At 46.6% G+C, this 12,870-nt stretch overlaps 1 long non-coding RNA gene across 1 annotated transcript; it reads right to left on the reverse strand.

The window, feature by feature from the left end:
• Positions 1-1,610: 1,610 nt before the first annotated feature.
• LOC149431221 (uncharacterized) lies at positions 1,611-10,888 on the reverse strand. Its single transcript, XR_016309350.1, has 2 exons — positions 10,324-10,888; positions 1,611-2,689 (listed from the first exon to the last, which is right to left on the reverse strand). It is a non-coding gene; the product is annotated as an uncharacterized LOC149431221 (long non-coding RNA).
• Positions 10,889-12,870: the final 1,982 nt, after the last annotated feature.

Here is a 12,870-nt window from a genome sequence, read left to right on the forward strand (position 1 = left end):
TGGATCAAATTCAAAATCCTAACGCTGACGTACAAAGCTGTCCACCATACTGCCCCGAACTACATCACTGACCTAATATCCAAGTACCGCCCAACACGCACACTCCGCTCCTCACAAGACCTCCTTCTCTCTAGTTCCCTGGTCTGCTCCTCCCATGCCCACCTCCAGGACTTCTCCAGGGTGTCACCCATCCTCTTGAACTCCCTGCCCCAACCCATCAGATTATCACCTACTCTCCTCTCCTTTAGGCGCACCCTGAAAACCCATCTCTTCAGGGAAGCCTACACCACCCCCTGCTAACTTGCCGACCTCCTCCACTCTTCCTACCACTCCATCCCCCACAGCTATCTCCTCCTGTGCCACCATCCCCTCCCTCCTAGATTGTAAGCTCGAAAGAGCAGGGCCCTCAATCCCCTCATGTTTTGTACTGTATTGGTATTGTTCTGTCACATGTTCTGTCCCCCTCTGTAATGTACAGCACTGAGCGAACTATTGGCGCTTTATAAATACTGTATAATAATAATAATAATAATAAAGGGTGGGCCAACTCAGTACTGAACCCTACGGACTAAGATTGGGATGCCAGTGTGCGTGTAAAGGCAGGTGTCCCAATACTTTTGGTAATATACTGTATATAGCCTGCTTTTCTACCTGTTTTATAGCAGGAGCCTAGGAGGAAGCCTCCATGATGTCCCCTGCATTCTTTAGCGCCCAGCACCCTTTGGCCCATGCTGTCGGCGTCCAGCAATAAGCATCAGCCCTGCCCTTTCTCTTGCGCCTCTGAGGCCGAAACCAGAAGCCTCTGGTGCAGAGAGAACATCACATCCCCCAGAATCATGACACCCAGCATCTTCCAGGCTAGCTGCGTCACATCCGGCCTCCAGGAAGGCACTCCCTCAGCACTGCCTGACCTAAACGCGCCAAGGATGGATGCCATTCTAACCAGCTCCTTCACTGGCACTGGAAAGAGGTAGAAGCGGGTACATTCCTACACCGATGCAGAGGGGACTTGAGGCCAAAAAGTAAAGAACTGCAGGTGAGGGCACATTTCCTGGGCAGCCCTTGAGACATGGCTTGCTGCTTAAAAAGCAGTTCTTCTAGTCAACATGCTTTTTCCAGACAGAGTAAACACAAAATGGCCATGTTCCTGTAGGACCATCTTAAGAAGCTTGAAGCAATGTGTTTCCTATCCTGGTTGAAGGAGCTCAATCGTTCAAGGTCTGTCCTGGAAGACAACCAGGGGGGAAAAATTATATACATTTCATTTGTGTACAGTGTTGCATGACCAAGCAATTGCTAGTTAAAGCTGCAGTGCTGAAAAGCAAAAAAGTTCCATGATCATGAAGGGGTTAAAACCTTCTGGAGATCAAGTGGTTAAAGTCTAATTTGGCCAGGTTTTGAGCCTCTCTGTTGGTCTGTTATTATAAAGACTTCAGGTTGATTTGTATTTTTATATAAAAGTTTTTTTTCCCAATGATATCCCTAGTTCCCATTCACATGGAATCTGTATACAGCATTGTTCAATTAAAAAAAATGCAGTTCCAAAGCCACCCATTTACAAATACCACAAATGCATACCAGTTCATAAGGAAAAAACTATTACTGCAAACTTGAGAAAGTACTTTAATAGTTTTCATTTTACATTTTAGATCTAAAAAGGAACACATGCAGCAAGTGAATATTAAGAATTCTGCTGGAACCAACTGTTTAAATTATATGTACAGAGAGGATTACTATCAAAACTAGTAACCTTCAGTGAGGCTATTTACAGAATTTACAAAAAAAAAAAAAGAAAAAAAAAAAGGACAAAGTGTATCAGTACAACAAAGGCAACATGAAAATTAGCATACTGTGGTATTCTGAGACTTGTATCGAATAAAGCTTTCAGAAGCAAAAAGCTACCAAAAATACTCTTTCCAGTCCACAAGAAAACATGTCACCAAAGTAAATTTACAATATTAGGTACATAAGCAGAATACCAAGGTGAACATTTAGAAATAGCATTGTACACTACAATTTCATAAAACTGAAGGGAAGAAACAAATTAACATACTGCCCACAAGTTTCACCTTTGAACCTTGAAAACTTCAGGTGACATCTGGCTGGTTGCTTTGGGCATGCAAATTAATATCTTTTCTTTCACGTCCAGATAATCCTCTCCCAAAGGGTGACCAATCACAGAGCTACCAGGGATATAGAAATATCAGCATTCTGTCCTGGAACTGCTCTATATAATAAAGACTTGTTTTAAATAACACTTTCATTCTTTGTCTTAAACCTACAATAATAAATCAATATGTTATAACATCTAGTTGAAGCCGTGTATAGAGTGGTACAACTCAAAGAGGAACAAAACATGATGGATCTCTTACAAATGTAGGCAGTCTTTGTATTAAAAATGCTTCATCAGAAGGAAGTAAAAGCGTCCTGATAAATGGCAATTTCACAGGACACGTGGAGCTGAACTAAACAGAGCTGTCGTGAGGTGGTGAACTCCATCGTGACTGCAGATGCCGAAGAATGCTGTTCGATATCGTCCCAAGTTTTTCCTGCATTTCAAAAAGCTGGCTTCCAGAATATTTTCCAAGCTCCTCTGTAGTCACCAACAAAGAAAGTGTACTAATCTGTGCATCAAGGTCTAGGGTGGCTGCAGATTCCACAGGTGCTGTGGCAGATGCTTCAGGCAGGTCTGTAAAGCAAGCAAGGATTAGTTATGGTGAAGTAACTGAAAAAAAAAAAACTCATGAAATACGCCAATACTCTAGGGGTCACCATACATGTTACAATCTGACTGCAATACATCAAAACATAATAGGAGAACCTTCCTAAACTTTCCAGTCAGTTTGTATTCAATCAAGCCCTTGCATTACATAATTGGTAGATCCAAAAGAAGACTACAATAAGATATTGGCAGAAAGTCAGTGCAAAAAATGCCCATCAGTAGTTTGATTTGCAGAGACACCCAATGTGGTTGTTCAAAGGATAGGCAGGAGTCGTCTGCTTTAGTAGAACATCCAATTACTTTATTTCACCAAATACATTTTTTTATTATTATTATGAACTACCGCATCGGACACCTCAGCCAATCGAACTACCGAGAGCCTTTTATGTGCTGGCTCTTCCTATCAATGCGTTCACCCACCTGAGAACCCCCACAGAACGGGAATGTCCGAGGCATAGACCGTGTCCACACTGTGCACTAGGAATGCTGCATGTCCCCCACCCCCCTTGCTGGGTGACCAGTCAACAGCTGCAAGTCCATTTTGACCTTTTTCTTTTTATTGTGGAACCGTTTACCCTTGTTTCTGAATTTAGTACACGATAAGGGCTCTCCCACCTCCTTCTCTTTTTCAGTGGAAACGAAAGACCCCTGGTCAGCTCCTCAGGATATTTCAGTCTACAATGTTCCACCAAACCCCAGACCCTACAATAAGATTGTAATGTGTGTGGAAAGCTTTACAACTATCGGTGGTCACCTTTTTAGAGTCTCAATTGTAATATAGAGTAGTATCAATGGTACTTGCACAGCACTGCCATACAGTACATGCCTAAACTGGAAAATACAGGAATGGAAAGAGCTTGGGAGGAATGGTGGAACTAAAATCGCAGCAATCTGCTGCAATGTTGCAGGCTCAGAATTCATGGAATTACGCAGCCTGGATCAGACAGAATTAAACTGAGAACAGAATAGATAAAATGGCCTATAACCTGGACTGCTTTTTTTAAATTTTAATTGAGACAATCTTTAAATTAAATTTTAAAAAGCAAGAAAAATTAGCAGATTAATAATTTAAAGCCCCATAGCTTTAAGTACAGCTCACGGGTCTTAAAAAGCAGCTTAATCATTAAGCGTAGGTTCCACAACTTCGCAGTTCTGCGTGTCACGTTTGCAAGGGCACAGCTGCGTTTCCTGCAATCTTTTTTAAAAACATGGACGCACAGAAATCACATGGTGCTTTGACACCACTTTCCTTAAAGCAACACACTTTTTGTGCGGCTGCGGGAACGTGTGCGATTTACACACACAGTCCTATGGAAATCTATGGAAAGAACTAAAGATCAGAGTTCACAGAAGAGGCCCACAGAACCTTCAAGATTAGAAGACCGTTTGTGTGGAAGAATGGGCCAAAAATCACACGTGAGCAATGCAATGCGACTAGTTTCTCCATATAGGAGGCATCTTGAAGCTGTCATTACCAACAAGGATTTTGGATGAAGTATTTATTTTTTTTTGTATGCACGGATTATTACTGACATGTGGTGAAAACGCAGTTATTTACCTGTTAACTGTATTTCCAGGAATCTTCTAGGACAGCTTCACTTGAGAGATAGGGCTCCTCCCAGGAAACACCCGCTCCACCTTTTCCCCTTTATAAGTATCCGCTCTCCCAGTGGGCCCTCAGTATAAGAATATGACCGAAGGCCTAGGAGAAAGCATAAAATAAAAAACGGTAATAGAGACAACCCATCACAGGTTCATAACATACCTAGACATCAGTACATAATCACACAGCAATCGGGAGGGAGTTATGCTGTCCTAGAAGATTCCTGGAAATACAGTTAACAGGTAAATAACTGCGTTTTCCCGTGTCATCTTCTAGGACAGCTTCACTTGAGAGGAGTTGAATAGAAATACATACATTAGGGTGGGCCCCTTGCTTGTAGGACCTTCCTGCCGAACGCCTGGTCATTGCTGCCAATCAGATCCAATCTGTAGTGCTTAGCAAAGGTGGCGAAACTGGACCACGTTGCGGCTCTGCAGATCTGTCCGGGGGAGGCCCGCTCTTCAGGACCGTGCCCAGGTCCCATGTGGGGTACTTCGATGTGGACGGGGCTCGGCGCCTGGAGATAGCCCTCAGGAACCTGATTATCAACGGGTCTGCCGCCAACCTCAACTCCAGAAAGCTTGACAAAGCCGCTACCTGCACTTTAAGGGTATTAGCGGCCAGGTTCTTATCCGCCCCGGCTTGGAGGAATTCAAGCATTGTATGCAAGATGGGAGCCCGGGTTCCTCGTTCCTGTCCTTCCAGGCGGAAAATTTCTTCCAGACTTTATCATATATGGCGTTTGTTGATTTCTTCCTTCCGTCCAAGATGGTGGCGACCACTCTTTCAGACAGTCCCTTCTCCACTAGCCTGTCCCGTTCAGAAGCCACGCTGCTAGGGACAGCCTTTCTGGGTGAGGATGTAGCACTCCCCCTTGGGCAAGTAAATCGTGTGAAGGTGTATCATCCATGGGTCTGTTAAGCTTAGTTCCCTCAGCCGGGAGAACCATGATCTTTTGGGCCAAAATGGTGCAATCAGGATGACCGTGGCTTGAGAAGACTGGATCTTCTGTACCACCTTTGGTAATAATCTGAACGGAGGAAAGGCATAGAGGAGGTTTCCTTCCCAATGCTGGGCTAGCGCGTCTATCCCTGCACTCCTGGGGTTCTTCTGCAGGCAGAAGTATCTCTCCAGCTTCACATTTTGGCTGTTGACGAAGAGATCCGTAGAGGGGGTGCCCCATCTGGCGCATATTTGATTGAATGCTGGACAACTGAGGCACCATTCTGTCTGGGTGACCTCTTTCCAACTCAACTGGTCCGCCAACTGGTTCAGATTCCCTTTTAGATGCACCGCAGTGATGGACTCTAGGTTCCTCTCTGCACAGGTCAGGAGGGTTCCTGCCAATTCCATCAGCCTCGGGGACCTCGTGCCCCCCTGCCTGTTCAAGTATGCTACTGCCGTTGTGTTGTTGGATAGAATCTGGACTTCTCTCCCCTCTATCCTCTCCTGAAAAGCCGTAAGAGCTTTGAAGATTGCCGACAGCTCCTTGTAGTTCGATGATTTCCTTGAATTTTCTGCATCCCATCTGCCCTGGGCTAGGCAGTCTCCCATATGAGCAACCCACCTGGTCATGCTTGCATCCGTGGTGATCCTCACTGGGCTGGCTTGCTTCCATTTCCTTCCCGCCTCCAAGGTGTGGATGTTCCCCCACCACCTTAGTGATTCCCTCACCTTGTGAGTGAGGCAGATCCTGGAATTCAGACCTGCTTGGCTGCCATCTCAGTGGGAGAGGGTGTGATTCTGTAGTACCCTGGAGTGGAGCTGTGCCCATTGCACCCCTGGCATTGCGGCTGTCATGCTCCCGACTAGCTTCATTGTGGTCCTTACTGTGCAGGTCGACATCCTCCGGAAGGCTCTCGTGTCTTGCTGCAGTTTGAGAGCTTTTTCCGTTGTCAGGTATGAGCAAGCATTTGCGGAGTCAAGGATGTACCCCAAGTACGTGATCCTCCTGGAGGGTACTAGCTGTGATTTTTCCTCGTTCATCAACCACCCCAAGCTCTCTAGAAAAGATATCGTGCGTTCGACGTGGGACCTCAGGCCTCTTTCTGTATCTGAAAATAGAAGCAGGTCGTCCAAGTAGGGGATGATATTTATTCCTTCCAGCCTCAAGACTCTTAGGGGTTCCGCCAGGATCTTGGTAAATATCCTTGGAGCTGATGACAGGCCAAAGGGGAGTGCATTGAACTGAAACAGAATCGTTCTTTTTGCGCCTTCCAGCGCAAACCTCAGGAACTTCCTCGATTCCTCCCTTATCGGGACGTGCAGATATGCATCTTTCAAATCTATTGAGGCCATGAATGCTCCTGGCGACAAGAGTTCTTTTACCGTGTATAAGGTCTCCATGCAGAACTTCTTGGGTCTCACGAACTTGTTTACCTTCTTCAGATTTAGTATCATCCTGTAGGTACCGGACGACTTCTTCCTTAGGAAGAAATGGGAGAAGAACCCACTTCCCTTCTCTTCCTCCTCCAGCTGGCAAATCACATTCTGCCTGAGCATCCCTTCCAGGAGGTCCACCAATGCATCTGCCTTCTCCCTGTCCCTTGGCAGGGGTGTTGCGAAGAATCTTTGAGGGGGGGGCCTTAAAAACTCTATTTTGTAACCTCTGCGAACGGCCTCTAGAATGTAAGTGTTCTGGGTGATCTTCAGCCATTGTGTGTGGAAGTGCCCCAGCCTTCCTCCCACCTGGCTTCTCCAGTCACTTGGGCTGGGTCTTGGGTCTATTCTGGTTGGGGTTGAAGAGGAAACCTCCCCTTCCCCTTGACTCGTTCCTGCCCCTCCTTGCGCCCCAGCCTGTGCGCTGGCTTTGAAATCATCGTGTACTGCCTGTTGAGGAGAAACCCCTTTCGTCCTACTTGCCTGCTGGGGACTGGAAAGCTCTTCTTTTTTTTATCGGCCGACCTTTCCAGGACCGAAGTTAGTTCCGGCCCGAAGAGGAGTTTTCCCTCGAAGGGCAGACCGCAGAGTTTGGACTTAGAGGCAAGGTCCCCCTGCAAAGACTTTAGCTAGATAGCTCTTCTCGCGGAATTTATGAGCGCCGTTGATCTAGCTAAGAATCTGATAGTTTCTGCTGATGCGTCTGCAATAAAAGCCACCGCTTTTTCCAGTACAGGCAGCGACTTCAGGATTTCCTCCGCCGGGGTGCCTTGTTCCAGGTGCGAGCGGAGCTGCCCCAACCATACATCCAAAGTTCTGGAGACACACGTCGTCGCAACTGCTGGCTTGAAATTCACCGCGGATGCTTCCCATGCTCTCCTCAGGAATGTATCCGCTTTCCAGTCCATCCATTGGGTCATTCAGGGACCCGCTGTCCTCGAAGGACAGGTCCATCGCTTTCAAGATTCTAGAAAGGGGGGCATCTGGCTTCGGGCAGATTTCCCACACGGAAGCGTCTTCTTCCTTGAACGGGAATCGCCTCTTAAGGTTCTTGGGAAAGAAAGCCTTTTTCTCCGGCTCTTCCCATTCCCTCCTGATAGTGGACCATAGGGCAGAGTGCACTGGGAATGTGCGGCTGCTCTTTGTAGCCCTGCGTACAGCTGGTCATGGAGAGAGGGGTCCTGCTGTTCCTCCTCCAGATCCAGAGTCTCGTAGATCACTTTCAGAAGGCCCTCCGTGTCTTCTGCCTGAAAAAGGAATCTTTGTGCTTTTGGGTCATGATCCTCGACCTCGTCTTCCTCCGAGTCTGAAGTACTCAATGGTTCGGCTCCCCTTGCGACAGTTACCTGGTCCTTCCTCTTTTTCCCCCCCTGGGCATTGCCTGAAGTGCCCGGTTGGGGCTCGTCCTGGGCCGGTCCCTGCTTCTGCTCCCTAAAGCTCTGAAAAGTCTTGGACATCTCTTGCATCATGTTCTGTAAGAAATCCTTAAAGAGGGACCCAGACTCCTTTTTGATAAGCTTATCTATGCAGTCTTGGCAGAGTTGCTTCCGTCAGGAACTCGCCAGCCTCTTTCTGCAAGTGGCGCATTTCTTTTTCAGCTCGCAAGGAGCTTCTCTTTCCCCTCTATCCTCCTCCTGTGGGCCCATCTGGGGACAAGAAGACATAGGTATTCATCAACCGCGGAGGCTCCCCCCCCAGGGATTGCCCCCCGTGCACTCCCCCAACACCCTAAAAAGTCAGCAGTGGGGGGGGGGGGGGAGATGAGGGTGGGGGTGCCCAAGGGTCCCAGAGGGGGGAGGGGGGGAAGGGGGAGGGGGTGAGTGGCGGCCAAATACCTTGCCGCAGGATTCCCCCGGCCCAGACAGATCTGCCTCCATCCTGCCGCGAACTCCTCCTCAGTGCGGCGGTTTTTCAGGGTTTGGCGGGCTCCGCCCCCTCCCTGGGATCCCTGCGCGCCGACCTTCCTCTCACGGCCGCAGGTGGAGAAGCGGCCGTGGTGTGGGCTCGTTCTGCGGTCCGCCGCCCATTTCCAACATGGCGGCCGCTGCTCCATGCTTCCTGCGCCGGAAGTGACGCCGTCCCGTGCCCGGAAGTGACGTGTTTGCGGCATCCTGACCCCGACAGCCTCACCCCCTGGCCATGCTGCCGGGATCCTGGAACAGGTAGGACTTACCTCAGCCCCCCCAGGGAAAGGCACCACTGCCCAGGTCGGCGGAGCGGGCTCTACCCCCCTGGAGAGCCCCGCTGGGACCATCCGGGGTCTGTCACCCCCACCCCGAAGGGTCTGTCCATAGGATGAGCCTGGCTGAAAACCCCCCCACAAGGTCCCTGCCATCCTTAGAGAAAGGAGGAAGGGGGGGCCTCAGCCAGGGGCCCTCTGTACCTCGCCAGGCAGCCGGGGAAAAAATAACAAACCGGGCGTAGCTCCGTCCTGGCCGGAGGAAACACTAATACTGAGGGCCCACTGGGAGAGAGGATACTTATAAAGGGGAAAAGGTGGAGCGGGTGTTTCCTGGGAGGAGCCCTATCTCTCAAGTGAAGCTGTCCTAGAAGATGACTCAGGAAAATTTTATGTCAATAGCACCTTTAGATATATATTTACCTAGAAAAACGGTGACGTTTTCAATACTTATTTTACCCGCTGTACTATTAAAACCTGTTGTTTTTTTTCAGGATTTGAGTGCAATGACTACACTTCTGCTTCCCCAGAATACCCTGAGAACACGACAGTGTCGTATGTCACGACAACAGACCCTCTCTGCACTCCAATCCCTGCCCATCAGAGCAGATCACATGCAGACAGTTTGCTCACAAAAACAAGGACACGCCCATGAGACACACCCACTATGCAGAAATGCAGCATTGCATGCTGGGAAATGTAGTTTCTTACTTCAATTATAGGGCTTATTTGCAAGGTGAAGCACTAGATTACATTAAGGCAGCACAAATGCTGGTCAGACATTTAGATGTCTATTTTCCAATGATTGCTGATGCATGCATGTTACCCTACGCCTGTTAACACCTTAAAATGTACTATGAATGCAGTTAGCCAGAAATTAGACCTATGACTACCAATCTCAAGTACGATCCCTATTCTTGCATGAGAGATTTTCCGCAAAAATGTATGGGTGTCAACTGTAGGTAAATTCAAATCTAACTGCAGATTTCAGTGAACTTAAGTCATTTGGACCAAGCTGGCATAAACAAATTTACTTCACTTAACAGATGAAGTGGATGTGAGCGCTATATAAACAGGTATGTCGTCTCAGCCACATACAGCACTGTGTTCCAGCAGCTGTCAAATTGGACTGAGTGCTGCTCAGCCATTCACAGGCGGTTGGGTGCCCTCACAGTCTCCACCTCAGCCTGAGGAACCTTTGTATTCATTCATAGTCCCATAGCCTGAACACAGCAACGCATATGTAGCTGATGCTACATACAGTTTATAGAGGTGCTGCATCTGTTAATGATGTAAACAGTACATTTGGACTAGCTTGGTCCAAACTATTCAAAGTTCACTAAAACCTGGAGATCAGCTTTAAATCGCTCATCCCCAATAATCACACATTTTATGTTAAGATAAATCATACACAAAAGGTAAGACTTTTATCCTTCTCACCTTAAAAACTTCAAAGAGACGAGAGAACTGCTTTCCAACCAAGACATTGAAAACTTTCCCATCTTCTCCACTAAGACGGCTACAAAGGGGACAAATGTCAAATTATTACACACAAACTGATATACATTACCCTAAATATTTTATTGTGGAATATAATGTTCTACTTGAAGGAATATTCACCACTAAATAGTTCTAAAGATCAGAATGGAAGATTATACACCATGGGGTTGTTTTAGCTGAATTTGCTTGCCAAAGAGGTAAAGCACTCTGGCAGCTGTCCGCTCTAGTGTGAATTCAGCCTGAAAGGGTTTTGTTATATCTGCTTGATAAGTGCAAAAAATACCTGTTGATCTTGTTAGAAATCTCGTGAGCTGATAACTTACTGTGCACTCTGCTAACTATTATCTCTAAGGTGTACAGAAGCACTCCCCTCCGGTATGTACAATAAGAGAAGGACAGCATTCTGTAGTCCTGTCTTGTTTCTGCTGATACAAAAGGAAGAGTAGGCATTGTCATCCTACGGCAGTTTTGTTACTGGAGGATCATCAGGGAAAAAATAAAGGAAGAAAACTAGTGCAGCCACCACATCTAAGGACTAGAAAGCTGCAATATATTCATTTTTTTGTGGCTTAGATGCACTTTAAGAATAGGCTGTTCAACTAGAAAAGTTGGTATTGAGTGAAAACAGCTCCCCTTGTTCACTAACATTTATTGGCTAGGTATTTCTTAGTAAATCAATTCCTGCATCCACTGCAATATTCTGCACCGCAACAATCTGGAATGTTTCTAGCTCCAAAATGCAATTGTACTCACTTTGCAATTGCAAGATAAGCATCTGTCTGTTCTGTATGTGAGGTAGATGTGTCTTCCAAGGTTTCTAGTAAAGGCAAGAATTGAGCGTTTTCAGGATTAGCAGCCATATTCCCAAAAAACTGCAAAGAAATAAGAAGTCACTTAAAATAATCAGCCCAGTGGTTTGCTACAGTAGGAAATAAATTGTGTTTCTATATCTTACAGTTTTCTTGCTTAGTGCAGCAACTATAGATACAAAACGTTACACTTTTTATCTGCTTGAACACCAGACTGTTTCACCCCCTTCCTGCCCAGGCCATTTTTCAGATTTCAGCGCTGTCGTACTTTGAATGACAATTACTCAGTCATGCAACACTGTACCCATATGAAATTTATATCAATCTGTGAGACAGATAGAGCTTTCTTTTGGTGGTATTAAGTCATTTAGTCACAACTGTTTTTTTTGTTTTGTTTTTTGCGCTATATAAAATGGAAAAAAGTTTTTTGCCATTTCTTCATTTCCTGTCTGTAAAGTTTTGCCAAGAATATTTCTTCATAAATGTGGGCCAAAATACATTCTACTACATACAAACTATGGTATATACTGTATATCCATAAAATGATCAATTCTGATGTACTGACTGCCCAACTCATTTCTTGAGGCCCTAAAATGCTAGGACAGTACAAATACCCCCCAAATTACCCTTTTTTTCATTTTAAATCAGACAGTCCAAGGTATTTAGTAAGAGGCATAGTAACATTTTTGAAGTTGTAATTGTTCAGAAAATGAAAGAAAAAAAAACCATTTCCCCAAGTTGTCATTTTAAAAAGTTTTTTCACATAAGCAGCATGGGCACACTTACAATTACACCTCAACACATTCTGCTTCTCCTCCTTAGTATGGGGATAGCACATGCATGAGACGTTTTCACAACTTACCCACATGGGGGGGGGGGCCCAAAATCAAAGTAGAACCTTCAAGCTTTATAAGGGTGTAAATTAGGCATCTCATTTCCTCACTACCTCTCTCATTTATGTAGGCCCTGGAGCACAAGGACAGCAGAAACGCCCAAACGAATAGGACTGCCTGCATGGGGATGCACAGAACACCTGCTCCCAGTTTGACATCCTTGCAGGTGTACAGCCCCAAATGCAGACAGTGATTTCGGGGACATGCACCTGCACTGATGTTGGATTGGGAAAAGCGGCTGTGTCCATGCAGCTGTTGTGTCCCAATAATCAATGTGACTGCCTGCATGGGATGCACAGAGCACCTGTGCAGGTAAACATGGCCCTTGCACAAGGTATGCATCGATAAGCCCCTTGTGAACAAAACCTTACGTCAACACTGGGGCAGATGTGACATAGCGATGTTCAGGGACACTGACTGGCTGCACTGGTGTGGTAATGGTGTATTTACACTGGGGGGGTTGGGGAATGCTACGGTTGAGTCAAATTTTTACCACCCCTCAACTGTTCCCCCTTAAGCTGGGAGCGCAGCAGTCAGGGAAGTACACATGCTGCAGCAGGAATTTCACCACATTGAGCTCAGCAGGCACTACTAAGGATCACTGTTGTATATAAATGGCAGGACTGTGGTAGTGCAAGGTCGAGTGGCCGGTTATAAACGGCCTCCCCGCCCCCTGCTTTTGCGCGCTCCCTGGGATAGCACAGCACCACGATCCGGTGCCCGCTGTGTCCTCCGGACACAGTGAAACACCGATCGTCATACGGAACCTCTGTGCGAGGTCCCGA

This window comes from Staurois parvus, unplaced genomic scaffold (genome assembly GCF_062004578.1).
Source record: "Staurois parvus isolate SC_StPar_1 unplaced genomic scaffold, SC_StPar_1.0 ptg002337l, whole genome shotgun sequence".
NCBI classification, from domain to species: domain Eukaryota; kingdom Metazoa; phylum Chordata; class Amphibia; order Anura; family Ranidae; genus Staurois; species Staurois parvus.